The sequence below is a fragment of the Colobus angolensis genome, unplaced genomic scaffold, assembly GCF_000951035.1.
Source record: "Colobus angolensis palliatus isolate OR3802 unplaced genomic scaffold, Cang.pa_1.0 Scaffold167, whole genome shotgun sequence".
NCBI classification, from domain to species: domain Eukaryota; kingdom Metazoa; phylum Chordata; class Mammalia; order Primates; family Cercopithecidae; genus Colobus; species Colobus angolensis.
The window spans coordinates 3,305,210-3,327,850 of record NW_012114788.1 but is presented as its reverse complement, the minus strand read 5'-3'; the positions used below and the strand labels follow the sequence as shown (position 1 = coordinate 3,327,850).

General features: G+C 40.8%; 1 long non-coding RNA gene across 1 annotated transcript; it reads left to right on the top strand.

The window, feature by feature from the left end:
• Positions 1–8,062: 8,062 nt before the first annotated feature.
• Positions 8,063–21,291, top strand: LOC105508743. Its single transcript, XR_001001324.1, has 5 exons — positions 8,063–8,201; positions 10,776–11,057; positions 11,180–11,436; positions 15,324–15,488; positions 21,108–21,291. It is a non-coding gene; the product is annotated as an uncharacterized LOC105508743 (long non-coding RNA).
• The last annotated feature ends 1,350 nt before the right edge of the window (positions 21,292–22,641 follow it).

The following is a 22,641-nucleotide window of genomic DNA, read 5'->3' as shown; positions in this document are numbered from 1 at the left end:
GGCTGCAGCAGCTGACCAGCACCAATTGTCCGGCACTCCCTAGTGAGATGACCCCAGTACCTCAGTTGAAAATGCAGAAATCACCTGTCTTCTGTGTCGCTCGCGCTGGGAGTTGGAGACTGGAGCTGTTCCTATTCGGCCATCTTGCTCCGCCCCGCCTTGTTTTCTTATTTGTAAAGTGTGGTAGATATTGTATACATTCTGTGGTTGTGGTGAAGAATAGATGAAATGATGTCTGAAAAACTGCCTAGCAGTGCTCTTAGTAGGCCCTTGACATATGGGAGGTGTTTTGATAATTAATGTAATTACCATTACATCACTAGGGGGGACTAGAAATCTAGCACGAGATGATTATCGTGGCCCTTTCTGCTACAAAATTCCAACATTCTTTTCTTTCAAAGAGCTTACTATTGAACAACTGCAGAGCTTTAAGAATTGATTTTAACTGTTGTCTTTTGTGATCCCTCAGTAGCCTCCAGAGGGTGCCAGCATTGATCTAATTTCTTTCTTTAACAGATGAAGAAACTGAGGTTGGTGAGTTGGGCAATTTACCAGAGGCAACATGGTGGATTGGTTGATTGGTTGCTATCACTCATTGCGAAGCCAGAGTTACAGGCCAGGGAGCAACCAGACTGAGGAGATACCTGTTCTCCCAGTTTCACAGCCAGTACAAGACCATTCTTACACTGCTTGGGGGAGCCCCTTGGGAGAAGACACCTTTAAGAGTTTCCAACAAAAAGAATCAGGTCATGCAGTCAGCTGCTTTCTCAGCCCAGCTGTGGGAATGTAAACAAGTTTCTAACCTCATTGAATCTTAGGTTTCCTGTTTGGAAATAGACGAGATCCACAACAGCCATTATTTTATTGGGTGGTTGTTGTATGGCAGGGGCTGTACTGAAGAGTCACACACATTACTTAGTCTTCCCAACAATCCTGCAAGGTAAGTATATCAGCCACAGGTGAAGAAAGTGAGATTCAAGGAGATTAAATCATTGATCTAAGGTCAAGAAAGATCCGTATCCAAGATTGAAACCCAGAAATAACTGACTCTTCTTTCCATGTTAAAACTGATCAAATTGTACACTTAAAATATATGCAGTTGATTGTAAGTCAGTCATGCCTCAATAAAGCTGTTTTTTAAAAAGCATCATCCAGAATCAGACATAAAGATTAAAGAGAGTAACAACAACAAAACAATAATTATATTCATGTGACTGTATGTTTACCGAAAATCATCCAGCTCGACAGTTAGGATTTGAGAATTTCAATGCATGTAAAATATGCCTGAATAAACTACTGCTACTAAAAAAAAAAAAGTAATTAGACCTAAACTTATAATTCTCAAATGTTACTGGATCTCTTATTGGCAGAAAAATCACACTAGGCTTCATTAAGAGTAAATCATTCTCTCAACTCCTGCTCAGCTTTAAAATGCATTTTTTTCTTATTACAAAAGCAATACAGTCATGGCTCTTATACAACAACATTTTAGACTTTGGTGTATTTCTTTTTACTACTTTTTAGTACCTAGAAGTTTATTTAAATGTATATATGCATCTAAATATATACATCTCTATATATACACATATCACACATATATATGTGTGTTCCATATATATAAAATATAAATGTTTTTATAAAATATAAAAATAAATATAAAAGCAAAAATACAAAAAAATACAGCCATGGCTCTGATATGACCCTTTACACTTTGGTGTATTTCTTTTTACTATTTTTTAAACATTTTTTGCTTATTTAGATGTATATATACATCTATCTATATACACTCCATGCATATATGTGTATGTATGTGTGTGTCTATCTACACACATATAATATACACACACACATATAATTGTATAGTACATGTGGAGTTTTAAAACGTAGGATCTTACCCTACAAATTCTTTTATAATCTACTTTTAACACTTATGGAATATTGGAATATATCATGAAAGGCTTACTATGTCAATGAAAGGTCATCTATTAGAATAAGAGTTTTACAATTGAGTTCCATGATGCCTTGGGGCTCTTGCGAGATGCCTCAGGTGTTGGGGACCACAGTAGTGGAGAATATAAAGGTCGGGTGAAAGACAGGAAGAGGGTAAGCAGTTGGGGTCTGTATCTGTCAGTCTCATTCAACAGGGCTCCTTTTATTTGTTCAAAGATTCAGTTCTTACGTAACATATCATTTAAAGAAGGAATTCCATCACCAAAAATAAAATAAAAATGGAAATCAAGATCTATAACATTATTCTCATTTCTGCTTAGTTTCTTTTCAAAATGAAAATAGCTTTATTGGTTTATACTTGTAAAAGTAACAGCTACACATTTTTCAAGATTCAAAGAATCCAAAAACGTAGACTAAAACATTGAAAGTCACCCTTTAATCTCATTTTTCCTTAGACATTTTGAAGTGTGTGTGTATCAAAACATACTGTATATGTATCGTGTCCTGTCTTTTTTCCCTAACAGAGCCCATTTTCCCACATCATTAGTTGACTTTTAAAACATGACTCCTGATGATTTATTATTTGTTTTATTTTATTAAGCCGATTAATAGGAAAAAAATACAAGTCAAACTTACAGTTTAAGGAGAATTAGGTTTTCTTTTCTAAAATGTGTAGCTTTAATACATTGAATATTCATGTAAACATTGCAAACAGAACATTCTGCTTGTAAACAACTCCCCCAGGTTTTAAAATCTCAGGGTGGCAGATTGTCATGCTGAGAAGGGCTTCTCAAAACTTTTCCACTGAAATCTCCCTAATGGCAAAAGGAGGGTGTGATCCTGAATCCCCAAAGGTCTGGGGGAAGTTCTGGTGGCCTCTTCTAGACCCTAATGGTCTTCGGCATTGTTTGTTTGTCTTTAAATTTAACTCTTCCATCCCATGACTATTTAACTCATCTGCTCTTCTCATGCATTTAGTTTGTGTCAACTCTTTTTTATTATCATAAGCAGCACTGCAATGCATCTTTTTTTGCATAATTCTTTGTATCTCCATTTATTTCCTTAGAGATAAGTTCTAGATGTAAAATTATCAGGCCAATTGGTATAGATATTTTATGGCTTTTTATGTATATATGCCAAATTATCTTTCAGAAAGAAAGTACTAATCAATAATCTCATCATTTTATCTCACCCTCACCAACATTGGATGGCATTATAAAAAATGCCATTGATGTATGAAAAATACTCTCATTACCGTCCTTATTAGTATTTCTTTGCTAACTGAGATGAAAGAATTTCATGAGTTTGTTAGATGTTTTTGTGTCTTACTTTGTAGGATGTGTGTTTTTATACTTTGTAAATATTTTTACTTAAAGAGCATTTATTTTATTATTAATATTAATAATGTTGTTTAGAAAGAGCTCTTTATGGCCAGGAGTGGTGCCTCACGCCTGTAATCCCAGCACTTTCAGAGGCTGAGGTGGGCAGATCACGAGAGATCAGGAGTTCAAGACCAGCCTGACCAGCAGGGTGAAACCCCATCTCTACTAAAAATACAAAATTAGCTGGGCGTGGTGGTGCATGCCTGTGATCCCAGCTACTCGGGAGGCTGAAGAAGAATAACTTGGAGCCTGGAGGCAGAGGCTGCAGTGAGCTGAGTTCGCGCCATTGTACTCCAGCCAGGGCAACAAGAGTGAGACTCCGTCTCAAAAAAAAAAAAAAAAAAAAGGACAGAAAAAGAAAACAAAAAGAAAGAGCTTTTTAGTATTAAAGGGCAGCCATCTTGTCATAAGTGATCCTTTGTTCCAATCTTTAATTTACATTTTAGTTTTCCTTGTAACACTTTATCTTTGTAGGGTTTTTTGTTGTTGTTTTGCTTTGTTTTGTTTTCCGTAGAGACGGAGTCTCGCTCTTTTGTCAGGCTGGAGTGCAATGACTGGATCTCGGTTCCCTGCAACCCCTGCCTCCCGGGTTCAAGCGATTCTCCTGTCTCATCCTCCTAAGTAGCTGGGATTACAGGGCCTGCTGCCACGCCCAGCTCATTTCTTTTGTATTTTAGTAGAGATGGGGGTTTCACCGTGTTGCCCAGCCTGGTCTGGAACTCCTCAGGCAATCCGCCCGCCTCAGCTTCTCAAAGTGCTAGGATTACAGGCGTGAGCCACCGCGCCTGGCCATCTTCGTAGTTTTTTAAAATATCTTTTTATGTTGAGACAGTTATTCCTCAGCTTTCATTTCTGAGATCACCAAATGGTCGCCTTCCAATATCACCAACAAATTACCTGCATTTTACTCTTACTGCTTTATGGTTTCATGTTTATATGAATATTTTTATATAAACAAATAGAAGTTCAAAGACAGACAATGTATGTATAAGTTAAATTCACTTGAACTGTTTTTCTTTTCCTTTTTTTTCTTTTTTTTACTTTTCGAGACAGTCTCACTCTGTCACCCAGGCTATGGTTTAAGGAAGGTATTTTTTTCCTTTTAACCAATTACTAAATTTGTCCTAACACTGTTGTTGGTGAATTCTCTTTTTTCTTGCTGATCCCAAATTTCACCTTACTCATATACTTAATTCTTAAATCTACCAAGCTATTTTTCTTGTTTTTCCATTGTGTTTCATGGATCTATATTCCTAGTCTTGTGCTAGCACCACACTTTTTACATTATTGTACTTTTATATATTTCAATATTTGTTTCCTTACATAAAAATTTTAAAAACTGTTTTAATTGTTTTACTGAAGTGTAAAATACATAGGAAGAGTCCACAATTCATAGGTGAATGGCCCAATACATTTTCACAAACTGACTGTGTCAGCCTAATCAACAGCCAGATCAAGAAACAGAGCATTGCCAGCACCCCAGAAACACCATCCTACCATCAAACCATCAAGCTCTCTTCCAGTTGCTGCCCACTCCAAGGGTGGCGACTGTCTTGACTTTGATCAAGATTGGTTTTGCCTATTGTTGGACTTTATGTGATAAGAACCATATGGCTTCTCCTTTTGTATTTGTCTTCTTCCATTCAACTTTATGTTTTTGAGAGTCTTCCATATTGTTGAGTATAGTTTTAAATTGTTAATGCCCATTGCTATGTAATATTTCTTTGTGTAAATATGCCATGATCTATTCATTCATTCATTCTACTATTGATTTGTATTTGGGTAGTTTCCAAGCTTGGAACTGCTACAAATAATGCTGCTATGAATGTTCTAGTACCTTATGTGAACATATGCGTGCAATTCATTGGTGAGCATATGTATGCACTTCTGTTCAGTCTATTCCTGGGAGTCAAATTACTGGGTCACAGAGTATGTACATATTCTTTATAGCAGATACTCACAGATAGCTTTCCAGAGTGGCTGTAGTAATTTACAATCCCATTAGCAGTATATAAAGATGTCTAGTTGCCTACACCCTTACCCACGCTTGGTACTTTCTGTGTTATTTATTTAGCTATTCTAATGTGAGTGACGCTAAGGTTTGAATTTCCATTTTCATGATGACTCATGAGGCCAAACACATTTTGTAGCTTTATTGGTCATTTGTGTATCTATGTAACTCTATCTTCAAGTTTTTTGCCTTCTTTTTATTGAGTTGCTTTTAAAAAAAACTGACTACTAGGAGGTCTTCATATAGTTGGGATTTGTGTTCGTTGTTAGATATGTATATTGTAAATACCATCTTTTACTCTTTGGGTTGCCTTTTCACTCTTTTGTGTCCTTTGATGACACCATTAACCTTTTAATACAATCTAATACGTTACTTTTTTATTTTACGCTTGCATTTTTGGTAACATGTTTAAGAAATCTTTGTTTTCTCCAATATGATAATCACATTTTCTTATATAAGCTTAATGTCTGTTATCTTCAGATTTAGATGTACAATCCACTGGCAATTGATTTTTCTGTATGATATGAGGTAGAAGGATCAAATATATCCTTTCATATGGGTATCCAATTGACCCAGAACCATTAATTAAGATGACTATCTTTTCTCCACTGCCTAAGGGATGTACACTGTGTGAATGAATATTACACAGCAATGAGCATGAATGATTTAAAACTATATTTGACAATATGGATGAATCTCACAAACGTGGTTGAATGGAGGAACACACATACAAAAAGGGCAGGCAATATGATTTTTTGTATGTCACAAATCAGGCAACCATGTATGTGGAGAACTGGAACCACTCTATTTTTTTTTTTTTTTTTGAGACAGAGACTCACTCTGTCACCCAGATTAGAGTGCACTGATGTAGTCACAGCTCACTGCAGCCTCAATCTCCTACGGTGAGCTGTAGTGAATGCAGTCACTTCTCAGTGAGTCTAGAATATTCTGGCGTGGGTGCTCCTTTGCTCTTCTCTTCATTGAATTATTTATTTGAGTATTTATTAATTCACCCAGGAGAGCCACTTGCATAGTCTAGTCTTAGGTATTCACACGTACTATGCATTGTACCATCTGTTAAATATTTAGGTACCTTCCTTTTCTTTAGAAAGCTTTCATTCCAATAAAGACAATGAATGCAAAACCAACTATCTAAAATGTTGTCTTTTAAGTGCTAGAGATTTAGAGCTGTTGGGAGGGCTTAACTCTAGCTGAGAACCCACCATGAGATTGATAATTGTAGTGAAGTTGGAAGTTGAGCTACATCTTGACACATGAGCAGGCATAGAGTCCACGACTCGGGGAGGAAACAGGGAGCATTCTTGGTGAGAAGAAAAAAAGACATGAAAGCGCAGAAATTCATTCATCTCTGAGAAGTATGAATGTAAGTTCAGTAAAGCTGAGAAATAAAAAGGTGGAATGAGAGACAGGTGAAGCTGAACATATAGGTAAAGGTCAGATTACGAATGGCTTTTTTTTTTTTTTGAGATGGAGTCTTGCTCTGTCACCCAGGCTGCAGTGCAGTGGTGCGATCTCGGCTCACTGCAACCTCCGCTTCCTGGGTTCAAGCGATTCTCCTGCCTCAGCCTCCCAAGTAGCTGAGACTACAGGTGTGCACCACCACCCCCGGCTAATTTTTGTGTTTTTAGTAGAGATGGGGTTTCATCATGTTGGCCAGGATGGTCTTGATCTCTTGACCTCATGATCTGCTCATGTTGGCCTCCCAAAGTCCTGGGATTATGGGAATGAGCCACCGTGCCCAGCCCATGAATGGCTTTTTAATATGAGTTGTTGATTTTTTTTTTTTTTACTTTACTATTTAAGGTGGTTAATTTAAGAGAGTGTCATGCTCAGATTTGCATGTGAAAAATATTACTCTAATAGCACAGAGGAGGGATGACTATAGTGTGCAGAGGTAGTTAGGAGGTTACTGCTATAGTCCAGCTAAGAGATAAGAGCCTGGACAAAGCCATTGGGAATGGGGGTGGTGATCGAAATTATTCCAGAGGTGAAATCCCTGTGACTTGGTGATTGACTGGGTGCAGGTAAGTGGGGAGGGCATCCTGGATGTCATGGGATGTCACTTGCTAAGCTCCAAATTGCCGCCTCTGGGTCATTGGGTTAAACAGAGCAGCTATTCTGAAAGTATGCCAGCGTGTACCATTGATTGGCAGCTGTGTGAAAAGGCACAGGAAAAGGCACAGCAAAAGGCTGCTTTATTCTGTTTCTCAGAATAACCACATTCTTGCCACATGATTTCATTGTACAGGATTTGTAGGTTCTTTTGCGTTTTATCCATCTGTGCATTTACTGCTGGTCTCCTGGGAAGAGAGAAGACAGGTTATTTCAGAAATACAAACCCAAAGCAAAAACATTCCCTCCACGAGACTGCTCTGAAATTAGATTAGTTTGTCAGATTAGATTGGAAAGGAATCTTAAATCATTTCGTACAAACTGCTCATTTTGTAGATGAGGAGGCTACATACAAGGGAGGAAAAATGATTTGTTATCCAGTAAATGGAACCATGGGCTTTATCTGAAGATAGTGAGAAACAGTAGATCAGCATGGTTAAAAGGAAGGAATCAGATCGCTCTGGGCTCTGCTGCTTACCAGATGTGCAATCTGGAAAGTGTTATTTAAGTTTATCTGAACACCAGTGTACTTGACTACAAAATGGAGTTGTTGCAAGAATTAAATAAAAAGATTACGTGTTCACAGGGATGATGCATCTGAGAGCCCAATGCATGTCAGTGATGACGAAGATGAAGATGCTGTGAGTGATGATGATGATGATGAGGAGGAGGAGGATGTAATTGAAGGAGCTTGGGCTTTGCCATCAGTACAGCTGAGTTAAAATGTCTATTACTAGTTGTTTGACCTTGTTATGATGATCTAAATTCTGTAACTATCAATTTAATTACAATACATAACATAGAGATAAGAATCTTGATCTTGCACTATTTTGAGAATAAAGTAAAATAAGATGTATATTTAAAGTATCTAGCACAGTGCCTGGCACAAGGGAAACGGTCAACTAAAATTTACTTTCCATCTTGAATCCAAACTTCTTTTTCATCTCCTTCTTCTCCTTCCCTTTCTCCCTCTTCTTCTTCTTCTTCATCCTTCTCTAATAAAATTATTTTTATTAATACACTTTATTTTTTTAGAACAGTTTTGGTTTCACAGCAAAATTGAAAGGAACACAGACTTCTCATATAACCCCTGCCCCACCTGCACAGCCTCCCCCATGATCAACATCCCCCACCAGAGGGGCACAGTTTTTACAACTGAGGAACCTACATTGACACATCATTATCACCCAAAGTTTATGTTAGGGCTCACTCTTGGCATTGTACATTCTATGTGTTTAGACAAATGTATAGTGACATCTGTCTATGATTATAGTATCATGCAGAATAGATTCACTGCCCTAAAACTCCTCTGTACCCCGCCAGTTCATCTCTCCCTCCTACTAATCCTTAGAAACCTCTGATCTTCTTACTATCTTCATAGGTTTGCCTTTTCCAGAATGTCATGTAGTTGGAATCATACAATTTGTAGCCTTTTCATACGGGCTTCTTTCACAAGTCTGTTCATGGCTCATTTATTTTTAGTGCTGAATAATATTCCATTGTCTCCTGTATGGTAGTTTATTTATTCACTCACTGACTAAAGGACATCTTGGTTGCTTCCAAGTTTTGGCAATTATGAATAAAGCTACTATAAATAAAAGTGAGCAGGTTTTTTTGTAGATGTAAGTTTTCAACTCCTTTGGGTAAATACCAAGGAGCATGATTGCTGTATCTCATAGTAAGAGTATATTTAGTTTTGTAAAAAACCACCAAACTGTCTTCCAAAGTGGCTGTGCCATTTTGCATCAATACCAACAACAAATGACAGTTCCTGTTGCTTCACATTCTAGTCAGAATTTGTTGGTGTTCTGCATTTTGGTCATTCTAATAAGTGTGCAGTGTATTGTACTGTTGTTTTGATTTGTGTTTCTCTGATGTTATACAATGTGAAACAACTTTTTATGTAATTATTTGCTATCTGAATATCTTTGGTGGGATTTCTGTTAAAGTCTTTGTCTCATTTTTTTTAGAATCAGGTTTGTTTTCTTTTTGTTGAGTTTTAAGTGTTCTTTGTATATTTTGGATAAGAGTTCTTTATCAAATAGATACGCCTTTTGCAATTATTTTCTTCAGGATCTGGCCAGGTAACACCACAGTGTTCTCTTGACAGGGTCTTTTGCAGAGCAAAAATTATTAATTTTACTGAAGTCCAACTTAACAATTCTTTTTTCTGGATTATGCCTTTGATGTTGTGTCTAAAATTATCTCCAAACTCAAGGTCATCTAGATTTTCTATTATCTTCTAGGACTTTTGTCATTTTGCATTTTATACTTAGGTCTGTGCTCCATTTTCAGTTAATTTTCAGTAAAGGTGTAAGATTTGTGTCTACAGTCGTGGGTTTTTTGTTTTTGTTTTTGTTTTTGTTTTTGCATGTGCATGTTCAGTTGTTCCAGCCCTATTTGTTGAAAAGACTTTTTTTCCCTCCATTTTATTGCTTTTGCTCCATTGTCAAAGATCAGCAGGCTATATTTTTGTAGGTCTATTTCTGGGCCCTGTATTCTGTTCTATGGATCCATTTGTCTCTTTCTTTCCTAGAACCATGCAGTTTTGATTATTATAGCTTGATAGCAAGTCAGTCTTAAAATCAGGTAGCGTCTCCAACTTTGATCTCCTTCAATATTGTACAACCTTATTTTTTATCTTTATGCTATATTGTCATTTATTCGTTATCTGGATATCTAAAAATATGTATTACCATCATTATTCCTGGAGCCACTCTTCTCCATTCCACATGAATTTGTTCTCTACAACGTATGCCCACCTCTCTTGTAGCTTGTAGATAACGCCAGATACTGCCACTCCACTCAGCGAATCCCTGGGTCAACTTCGGGACAAGAGCAGTTCCCACAGGGAAATCCTCACCCTTCCAGAAACTGGAAGCATTAAATGTGGTCTCCCACCTGGTTCTTACATCTCCATCAAGACAGCATTTGACAGATACAATTAATAATTTATTGTTTGGAGACATTTGCTAGTTTCCTTGCTTCAGCAATTAAAACAATATTTTATCTTTTCGGTTGTTGTTTTTGGGGGGTCCTAGGAATGAGAGTGGAATGAAATGCTTCTGAACCCCCTTTCCTGAGCCAGGCTGATTTCCTTCAGATACTACAAAAAAACCTAAATAGCCCTATACTCAGGGATCTTTTGTAAAAGCGGCAGGTCTTCTGGCTGTAATGCAGACAGACCAGCTTGACAGCTCACTGTGACTGAACATGACTGAAAATCAGGTCAGGGATTGTCACCCGAAGAGAACAAAAAGGTCAGTAACCAGTAACGAAAATGTCCCTGTTGGTTGTAGATGGAGGCGCATCACAGAACTGGCAAGTGCCTGCCTCAGGGAGGTCCATCTTTTCTGGAACTGCAACATCCCATCTGTTTGCTTTTATGCCTTAATATCCCCAAAGTCGCTCTCACCAAATGCTACAGAGCACATATTTATTGTTTTAATTAAAGTGAATAGGTTTGAGGATTTTAAAAGAGAACTTTGAAGCTATCCAAGGGGGTTCCAAAATCAGAGAAGGGAAAGCTTACACCAGAATGCATTAGAGTGACAGAGCTCATCCCAGGCTCCCTGATTCAGGTGTGAAAAGAGCACTGAGGTTATCTCAAAGGACAGTTCAGGGACAGAGGAATGGCAATGGGTCTGGAAGGGGTAACAACTTGCCTGCAAATTTTTTTCTTTTTTTTTTTTTGGAAGAAAAGGAGAAAGGGAGCAAAGAAGACGAAGAAACACTGAAACAAGAAACATTGAGGCACATGTCTTTGTTTTGTTTCTCAAAAGATTCCATTAGACTCAATATGTCATTCTAAGTGCACCTGGATATAGTGCAGATTTAGATAACTCTCTCCTCCCCTTCTGACCTTTATTATGACTGCAAAAATTCTGTGTGTGAGGGATAAATAATGCATGCTCTCAGCCAAGAAGGGAAAGAAGACCCAAGGAAAAACTGCAGAATAGAGTGAGCAACATCTCTTTCTCTAGTATGTTTTTTGTTTCTGACCTACTTCCTCCTACCTCCAACAACACCCCTTGCCCTCTCTTCTCCAACAACCAGGACCTGAAAACCTGGAAGAAGAGTGCTGGAGAGCATAGGTTTGGGAGTCAAACCTGCATTTAAAATACTCACAGTGATGACATGTCAATTGTGTGATCCTAGGCTAGTCCCTTCTCTTCTCTCTGCCTTGATCTTTGTAAAATGAGGGTTCCATCTTAGCGTGCTCCATATCAAAGGCTTTGGAAGGACAATAAATGAAGGTGTATGCAAATGAACGTTCTCCACTGCTCCATGGGGAGCAGACAGAAAGGAGAAAGGAAGTCTATTCTGGTCAGTTGTGGGCCTGACACATTAGGCGGTGAGCTGTAGTGGATGCAGTCACTTCTCAGTGAGTCTAGAATTACTTCATAGAGGTAGGAGAGAGCCCAGAAACCTAGTCAGAGGCCCCAGTCTGGCTTCAGCGGCAGCAAAGGGAACAAAGGCTTAACAGTCACCTGTGGGCTGAGGGGCTTGGTGTTTTGTTTTTGTTTTTGTTTTTTTACCATGTTGAGAAGTCAGAAACCCTCTGCTTCCTGCAGTTAAACAGAAAAAGATGAAGAGACAGCATTGAATTCAACTCAGTTCCCAAACTGAAATCAAAGACGAGTCTCACACAAGAATGATTTTTCTGTCTACATATATGTTTGTTTCTTATTCATGCCTCTATTTTGCTGAGGACTGTTTTCCAGCTGGTGGTTTAAATAAGGCCCCAAGCACTTGGCCCTCAAACGTTTGGATTAGAAAATGAGGTGGGAAAGGAAATGACTGTAGGGCAAAAAATTCAGCTTGGCTACTTAATGCCTGTGGGAGGAAGTTGTAAGCAATAACAGAAATAAAGTTTGAGGATTGCTTGCTCATTTTTACATTGTCTCTGACTCCCCAGTTGCACACCTAATTAAGAGTTAGACAGTTAGGCAAACAGTTTAGATGTATGATAAGGGAGTTTGGGATTAACACACAGTATAGGAAGAGGCACATCTGGTCCTTAGAAAATCATGGGAAGAAGTGTCCCTGCAGTGTGTTTTTTGGAGTTCCAGCCCCTGCTGCTCTGCGGGCATTTCTGAAACTTTCTGATATTGCTTTAACTTTCTGTGTCTTTTCACTCTATCTCTAGAACATTACATGTCAGAGGTGGAAGAGATCTCCATGGAGGCAAAATCCAAGGTCTGAGGAAGGGAACAAGCTGCTTGATGGCACAGGAGTGGGCAGCCCAGGGCTAGCCAGGCCTTCAGATGCCCAATTGCTCTGTACCCTCTTCTTCCATCTGCCCCCACCAGCCCCCGACCTTGGCTCTTTCCCATCTTGTCCCAAATATTTTCAATGCTTCTGCTCTCTTGGTGCCCAACTTCTCCACTCTCCTACCCATTTTCCTCCTAGACTTTCCTTTACCCCCTTGTAAAACTAGCCTTCAGAGCCTCCATTTCCTATTAGGTTGATAGGCCTAGGTAGAAAGAGGATGTGTCTGTGTGGGTAAGTAGAACCATCTCTCATGAAGGCAAGAGCAAGCAGGTATTTCTGATTGACCTCAGTGCTGATCCTCACCATTAGATCTCTGGGAAGATGAGAGAGTGGAATTCCTCTGTGGACTCTCTCTTCACGCCCTGCCCGTGGATGCACTAATGTAAGTTTTCTACAGACAACAAATGGTTTGGGGTAATCACAGAAGAATTTCCTTTCTTGTTCCTGTTCCAGTTTCACTGCGTGTTTCAGAATTACAATCTCACGAAAGGAGTACAGCTGAAAGAAGGGAGCTGAGTCGCTGTGCATAGTAGAACTGTGGCACTGCTGGGCAAAAGGAGGTAACCAGCTTGCCAGGGTGAGGATGTTGAAAGCCTCAGTGCTGATCCTGTAACCCAGAGAAATCCTTGACTCTGGATGCAAAGGGTAATGGGAGAATTTGCTCAGGAATTGCTTGAGGAATCTGCACAATTAGCTTCTTCCATTCTTACTTCCTATTAGAGGCATCCTTGCCATTTCCATGGCAACTGGGAGGCTGCATGGGTGTCACTAAACCATTGCTTGAGGAGAGATGGGAGGGCCATCAGGTGGGGCAGGTAGGTACAGAGGCTGAGAACTGTAAATCTTTTTGTCCTTACCCATGGTTTTAACAGGGTGAGCCCCCAAAGCAGATGCAGGAATGTAAGGATCGTTATTCATTTTGTGACCTCAAGGCCCGAGATACCCATCTGAAGTCATAAAGATGTGTGATGCGACTAGAGATTGGCACTAGAAAGATCCTGTGGCCCTTCTTCCTATCGTAGGCTTGGCTGCCCTCTTTTCTTCCTCTGCCCACAATTGTCTTCCTTTGCCTTCTTCTCCAAGCCTCTGTCAGAGGGCAAACTGAGGCCCAGAGTCAGGGAAAAGGCATACTTTTCTTTTGCAGGGAGCTGGCTGGTTTGAGGGGGATGGAAACTATAACACAGAGGCTAAGAGCAATGTCTGCTTTCTGTCTATGGGATTGTGACTGTCAGTTGCTTCATTAGTAACAGAAATGATGATAATTCCTCCTACATATAAAAGGCTTCCATGAGGATTAAATGGGTTCCTACATGTGTGACACTTCGTGCCTGTCATGTAGATGGTCCTATAGAAGCAGGGTGACTCTATATTCTATGTGTCTAGGATCGTCCCATTTGTGCCTGTTTTTCCAGGGTAATTGTTGAATGGCTCCCTTTACATTTCCAAACTATCTAAGGTTTGGGTGCTAATTATGCTATTGCTCTGTAAATTGTGTTAGCTGTTTTACTATGGGCAGTGATCCAGTATTTTAAGACTTAAAGGGTGAGATGACACAAGCTAGGAAGTGAGGCAAGCAAGAGTTTGGCTTCAGAGCATCTGCAATCAACCCATTCAGGTTTAACTGCATTTATCTTGGATGCGAAAGAATACCCTGTAACACTGAAGTTTTGCCCTTCCCCACCCACTCCCATCTCTTGGTGAAATGTGCCAAGAACCAATAAGGAAACAGCCCTACCAAGGTCCCATTCAGTGATGCACATTCAGAAGGCAAGTTTTGAGAGCCCTGCAGAGGGGTTGCTTTCTTCTCTGCTACAGGTCAGATAAGTAACATCAGGGTGCTGGGTCACCAGAGAAGCCACAGAATCATGAGTTCCCAGATACACAATAACTATCTAGAGATGACCACAAATGCAAGACCTTCTTCTCTGGGAGAAGGGCTGGGGTCAATCTTGGCCGAACATTGCCACAGGAACCACCATCTTGCCTTTACGTTGCCAGAGTAGCAGGCTCAAAGCTCGACTGGAGGGTAGGTCCTTATGTATTTCAGATTATGATCCATCTATTATCTATCTATCTATCTATTATCTATCTATCTATCTATCTATTATCTGTGTATCTATCTATCTATCTATCTATCTATCTTTACTGCCATCAATACAATAACTGCTTCTCATTCTAACACTCTAGACCCTGGAGTCAAATCCAGCTCTTCCACTAACCAGCTGTGTAACCCTGAGCAAGTTCCTTATCTTTTCCACATCTCGCTTTTCTCTTCTGTAAAGGGAGGATGATAACCGCTTCTATCCCATGGGGTTGTCTGAGAATTTTAAGCCATTTATGCCCTACTCATAGCATGTGCTTGGTGGACAGCAAGCACTATAGTAACTACTGATGTTATTAACACATTATTTCCTTCCTATTATCCTTAAGAGGGAGTTCTTACCTTCTCATCTCATCTCTTTAGTTTTCTTGATGTAACTCTAAATTAAAATAAAACTCTTCACTTTGTTAGGAAGAGGACCATGACTTTCTTAGGCCCGACTAACATTTGCACTCACCATTTTGTTACACAGATGGGCAAACCAGGAAAACAGAACTCAGTACAGAAGGGAGTTGGGCAGCCTCTGTTTCTGTTTGGCTCTGTCCTTGAAGAAAATGACAAGAAGTGCACAGATTTTGGAATTAAACAGACCATGATTTGAATTCTGGATCTTCCAGTTGTAATCAGGTGGCATTGGGTAAATTGCTTAACCTCTCAGAGCCTTAGTTTACTAATGATATAGGACTTAAGAGGAAATTATTTAGGCAGATAGTGAGGATATGGAAGTCCTTGGTAAGGTTTTCCTTTTTTAAGGAAAAGTAGCCCCCAAATCCTTTTCGTTTCTAACAAACAGCAACCTGTAGAATTGAGCGGCAGACATAGACAAGCAAGCTGGAAGCTTGCATGGGTGAAGGCTACCTGGGACTAGGAATGTTCAAAATGGTGGCTCCATGTTCTCTTCTCTTTGCCAGCCATGTGTACAGTAAGGAGCAGACGACATGGCACCAGCCAAGTGAAAAGCCCATTTGCATAAGATTAGGGTGGGGTGGCCAGTCTTCCCCACATGCTATGTAAGCATCACACCAGGTCCAACCAATCCATGGGCCCTATGTACACCAGACACCATTTCCCCAAGCCTGTCTGTAAAATTTGGTGCACTCAACCATGGGCCAGAATTCCCATTTGGGCACCCCTCTCTCTCACAAGAGAGAAAGCTGTTCTCTTTTCTCTTTCTTTTGCCTATTAAACCTCCACTCCTAAACTCACTCCTTGTGTGTGCCCGTGTCCATCATCTTCTTGGTGTGAGATGATGAACCCTGGGTGTTACCCCAGAGAGCTGCACCACTTGACTAATATATAATACAGGGAAAATTGCATGGTTCTTGTAGGGATTAATGTGTGAAAAATTCCTAGCACAATGTCTGGCATGCAGCAGTATTCCATAAATGTTGACTCCTTGTCCCTTCCTGCTATTAGAGTGTAAGTTCCTTTAGGGGAAGGAGGTTGTGTTTATTCATCATCATACCACTCAGCACTTAGCACAGTGCTAGTAACTGAGCAAGCAATCACTCAGTATTCACTACATGAGTGCTGAATGAATAGATTTTTCGTGCATTACATACCTTCTCATAAATAAACATATTAACTTTCTACTTACTGCATCATGGCTAATCACTGCTAGAGATGAAGGCTTTGGGGATTTAATGATTTTTGAAAACTATATTCAAGGTTAAATTACGAGTCAAGCCAAGACTTTAAACTGTTGGAAGCAATTTCCTCATATTTCAACAGTTGCTCAACCTCATTCGATTTATTTTTGCAAAGCCTTTGAACCCCTCCTCCTTGTATTTTCCCACATCCTGAGTATGCACATCATGGCAGCATCCTTGCTGTATTTCCCTGGGAAGAAAACAAAGGCACTGAACACAGTTTAAGGCTGAAGTGCCCCAGGCCTTGTGTTGTCAAAAGGAATTAACTAGAAGGTGAGGGGATGTTTGTCCTTGACATCACTCACTTCACTTCCTTAGTTCGGCATTTACTCACAAAGTGTGAGGGATGGAAAAGGGTGATGGATTTTGAAACTGGCTTTTCTCCTGGCCTACCCACAGCTAACTCATGAGCCTCATTCCTCCCTAAAACTCCATAAAGGGCTATATCTGCTGGTGGGGTGGCTGGGGTGGGGTTGAAACTGCCTTTGAAAAGATTACAAGAGTGAGAGAAGTCTAGTACAGCTGACTCCATCTTCCTTCTAACCTCACAGGTTGGGCCTAGGCCAAGCTAACCATAGGAGGAATTTAGTTTACATTTAACTCTGAAGCATGGATAATAACAGTTCCTCCCTAAAGTGAATCCCCTGCTTACTCAGGGACTGGAATTTCCTTTGTAAGACTAATGAAAGGGCACACTAATAGCATTATGGGAGGGCCCTGAATTCTGTTAAGATGGAGATGTAGCTAAAGGATAACCAGCCTTGTCCCCTAGCTTGCCTTTCTATAATCCCTTGCTGCTCAGGAGTCATGTGGCCAAAGGTCACCAGATCTGTGACTTCCTCAGTTGCTTCTATAGATAACGTCACCGTTGTAGAGCCTCAGATTGCTCTTTTGAAATGTTTTTAAGATTTTTGCGGCCGGGCGCGGTGGCTCAAGCCTGTAATCCTAGCACTTTGGGAGGCCGAGACGGGCGGATCACGAGGTCAGGAGATCGAGACCATGCTGGCTAACAAGGTGAAACCCCGTCTCTACTAAAAAATACAAAAAAATAGCCGGGCGAGGTGGCGGGCGCCTGTAGTCCCAGCTACTCCGGAGGCTGAGGCAGGAGAATGGCGTGAACCCGGGAGGCGGAGCTTGCAGTGAGCTGAGATCTGGCCACTGCACTCCAGTCCGGGCGACAGAGCGAGACTCCGTCTCAAAAAAAAAAAAAAAAAAAAAAAAAAATTTTTGCATTCTGACAGCCAAATGACTCCACCCATATCTGGTACTCAAGACTCAACTGGTCCTGTGGCCCCACCCAGAGGCAGACTCAGCACATGAGGACTGAATCCTTATGAGTTCATCCCCAGCCGATTAGCAGCATCCATTCCCTAGGCCCCGTCCCCCTAATTATCCATAAAAATCCTAGCTTCTAAGTTCCTGGGGAGACTGATTTGAGGTATAGCTCCCCTTCTTCTGCTTAGCTAACTCTGCTTTAATTAAACTCTTTCTCTGCTGCAGTACCATGGTCTCAGTGAATTGGTTTTGTCTGTGCAGCAGGTAGAAAGAGCCCACAGGGCAATGAGAGAGGTCTGCTTGTTCAAGGTTCCTGACAGAGGTCTGCTTGTTCAAGGTTCCCTTTGTTCTTATGCCTCCTCAGGCATCTTCTTCTCATGGTCCTTGGTACTTAAGATTTCTTGGTCTCCTTGAAGGCGTGTCTGATGGGATGAGAATTAATCAAACAGGGCAATTCCTTCCTGCCTGGAGTGGTCTGGGAGTTTCTTGACTTTTTCTCTGGATTTTAAGCTTCCCCAGGGCAATGTTTCGTTTGCTTGTTTTATGTTGTTAGTACCTAAGACTGAGCATCTGGCCAGATACAACAGCAATCATTTTGCGGGGGAGGGAGGGGAGCTTGTGGCCCTTCTCTGTGAAGGACAATCACATTTTATTTTATGAGAGGCAGTCATTTTCCTGAGGTTGTAACAAAGACTTTGTGTGTGTGTTGTCAGGAAAGGGATGGATACTGTTGGAGACACTTTTTGAGAAACAGCAACTGTTTCTCTTTATTAGGTAGGGACCTGGGAAGGTGTAGACCAATCTGCAAATGGATCCTGTAGATCCACAAGGCCGAAAAGGAACAAGATGGTAACTCTGAAACATTTGATGAGGGAAATAAGCAGGCCAGAGAGTGGTGACAGTCACCAGGGTTCATGGGCTGGAGAGAAGGGGCCAGGTAGATTGCTCAGGGAGACCTGGTTGAAGCTCAGTGTGTAAATGAGTCTGGAAGGGTCTCAGCACCTGGTTCCCCTGACACGGTGTATAGACCTGAGTACCAACAGTTGAACATGTGTGCTTGTGAACTAAGGGAAATATAACCATAGCTCCCCACTGTGTGGTGATCTAGGCCAGCACCAGCATGGCCTTGGCTGTGGTGGGAAGTGTCTCTACACCTGTATGAGATCATTCTTCCACAGTGTCCTCTGGTGGTAGTTTGGAGCAATTGCACTTGCCCTTGGAGGAGGTGGCCCTGATTGATGTTTTTTTTTTTTGTTTTTTGTTTTTTATTATACTTTAAGTTCTAGGGTACATGTGCATAACGTGCAGATTTGTTACATATGTATACTTGTGCCATGTTGGTGTGCTGCACCCATCAACTCGTCAGCACCCATCAATTCGTCATTTATATCAGGTATAACTCCCAATGCAATCCCTCCCCCCTCCCCTCTCCCCGCTCCCCATGATAGGCCCCGGTGTGTGATGTTCCCCTTCCCGAGTCCAAGTGATCTCATTGTTCAGTTCCCACCTATGAGTGAGAACATGCGGTGTTTGGTTTTCTGTTCTTGTGATAGTTTTAAAGCAAGCTTGTCCAACCCGCCGCTCAGAACAGCTTTGAATGTGGTCCGACACAAATTTGTAAACTTTCTCAAAACATTATAAACATTTTTTTCTTTTTTGCGCAACAGCTATCGTTAGTGTTCGTGTATTTTACGTGTGGCCCAAGACAAATTCTTATTCCAATGTGCACCAGGGAAGCCAAAAGATTGGGCATCCCTGTAATGCAAGAGTGACTGACAAAGCCCTGGAGCTCTTGGATAAGTGGTGAGAATAAATACAGGGAAGATAAAATAATATCAAGAAGCAAGGAGAGAGATTCTGGACTTCATGTTGATTAGGAGAAATGACTTGAGTGATTCATTTAACAACAACAAAAATACGTGACTGTAATTATACCCCAATTACTGAAATATCTCATACCAATTGCAAAATTTTTATTTAACTATTTTACTTATTTATTGATTGATTGATTGAGACAGGGTCTTGCTCTATCACCCAGGCTGGAGTGTAGCAGCATGATCACAATTCACTACAGCCTCACACTCCTGGGCTCAAGCAATCCTCCTTCCTCAGCCTCCTGAGCAGCTGAGACCATAGGCACATGCCACCGTGCTTGGCTAAGTTTTAACATTTTTTGTAGAGACAGGATCTCACCATGTTTCCCAGGCTGGTCTCAAACTCCCGGGCTCAGGCCATCCTCCTGCCTCAGCCTCCCAAAGTGCTGGGATTACAGAGGTAAGCCAACACACCCAGCTGTAAAACTTATGTCATGTGCAACGCATATAGGTGGATTTCACGGCATGTTTGTTGAATGAAGAGGATGGAATTAAGGCTTTCTAAATCCACACTCTGATAGAAGCTTCACATACTTATCCGTTTTATTTCTTACAAGCTGATAAATGTTGTTATCTTCATTCTACCGATGAGTCGTTGAAGGGCCCATCTCCAGTAGTGACTGGTAGAAACAGTATTGGAACCCAGAACTGACTCCTGAATCCTTGTTAGCCCCACTCTGTCATCTCCTGGGTCAGATGGGATGCTGCCCAATGTCTGCCGCAGCCTCGGGCACTGAGTGGTGAAACAGATGATTTGGATGGATACAGTTAATGGAGGCCTGGGGTCAGTGAAGGTGATTCAATTGAAACAAAGTCAAGGAAAGTTTTTACAAAGGGAGAAATTAGGCGTTTTCTCCTGAGAGTTATGATCTGGTGAAAGGATTATGGTACTGGAAATCCTAGCAAAGGCATGAACCAGCAATACTTGTGAGTTCCATTAGTTACAACTCTCTGCTATTGGGGATGGGAAGGGAGAAGGGAATAAAAGAAAGTAAGCTAAAGGTGTTTGTATTGAAAGCCAGAAAAAAAAAAAAAGGAAAAAAAGGTCAGCCAGGTGGGAACATAAAAAAGAAAAAGAGAAATATTTCGATAAAACTGATACACTGAGATTATTCAACTAAAAGAAATATTAAGTGCATATGGGTTATTTTGTAAGAAGTCCTGCCAAAATCATATGAGGTTAATTATTTTGACCCCCATTTTCTGCTCCCACACTTGACTGAGGGCATTCCAGACTGAAAATGACACTATTGCCCTCAGTAACATGTCTACAGCAACTAATGATCTCTCTGGAGTGTAGCTCAAGTTCCTAGAGTGCAACTGTAACTCTAGAAGCAAATTGGCTTTGCACTAATGGCTTCAACATAATTGCTAGTAGTTTCTGGTCCATTCTGGCAAGAACATAAAGAATGCAATTGTTAAGTGCTTTTTCTTTCCTTTTTTCTTTTCTTCTTTAAGGGCCTATGGTTCATCTTGCAATATTAGAGAATATGTAACTGCTGGAAGCTCATTTGTGTAGAAGCACTGGTTAGACCAAGTCCCAGGAGGGTGGGGACCTGAACTGCCACATGCACATTGTACCCAAGAGCCTGGCCCATGAAAGTAAATCAGTGGATACATGAATAACAAGAAGAATATGTGCTGAAGTTTTGTTTCTTTGAGGACTTTTTTTTTTCTTTCCATAGTTTTGAGCATCTCTGGTGTTTTGATATTTCTGCCAGTCTTTGAGGATGTAATGCTCAATTAGACTTGTTCTCTTTCCTCAAAGAGCTTATATAAGAGTTAGTGAGCTAATTCTCCTGTTTTGAGAGACAGGGGAAAATGTTATGTTATAATGAGTCATATTGACTAGGCCTGACTTTGTTACTTTTTAAAAAACATTCTTCTACTACTGCTTGGATATCTCTGTATACAAGACTCAGAGACAGGTATGACACCCCTTAGGAGGGGTTCTGATGTGCGAATTTCTGAGACCCAGAAGCACCCACCTTCCATTTTCCAATGCCCCAAATTCTATGAAAACCATGAGCACATGCGTTCACTCCCATGTCCTTGGGTGCCTCGCCTATCAGACAAGGGTCACAAGATCTGCAGGGCAGTTGCGTTTCAAAATGAAATGGATGTGAAAACAGCTGAAGCCCAGCAAGCACTTGATAACTGCTTCTTCTCAAGGCAAAATAAGATTCTTCTATGAGGTAACAGGCTCCTTCTGGGCTTAAGTAGGCGTAGGGTTTACAGTGTAGATTCTTGTGCTATGGTTTTCCCAGAAAAGAGGGAAATCTTGAAATCACAGCACTTTTGTAGCAGGGAGGATTTCAAGCAGTGCTTAATAAGGTGTACATGACCACAGCAGAGTTTCCCCACCCATCTCAGGGAAAAGGGCCCTGAAATTAATTGTGAGGATCCTCTCCTGTCCCCAGGGACCTAGATGAACCCTGACTAATGAATATTTAAATCTCACTCATTGTCTGCTCTCACACTCAAACTCTGATTCATGACTGTATGCTTTCCATTTGGCATGGAACAAAGAGAGATCGCAAGTCCACAGGGTATAGTTCCATGCCGTCTGGGCCTCCTTTAGACATTAGCATTACAGTAATCATATTGATAATGGCATCTTATCATTGCCAAGCTTTTAATATATATTTATCAGTGCTTTACACATTTTAGCTCATTACATTCTCCCGTCAGTCCTGTGAGGTGGGCACTGTTATTGCTCCCATTTTACGGATGAGCAAACTGAAGTTTACACAAGTGCAATAGCATGCTTCAAGTAACATAGCTGGTGTGGGTGGGCCCAGGATTTAAACCCACAGTCGTCTGGACAGCAGCACCCAAACCCTTACCCTCAACACTCAGTGGCCTCACAAGGCACCTGGGTGGTGGCATGACTCAATGAACTTGACTCTTTCTGGAAGTTCATTCCTGCACCAGCAGTGGCACTCTTGAAGCCTTAGTCTCTTTGCCTAAAATAGGCAGAATAAACTCACAG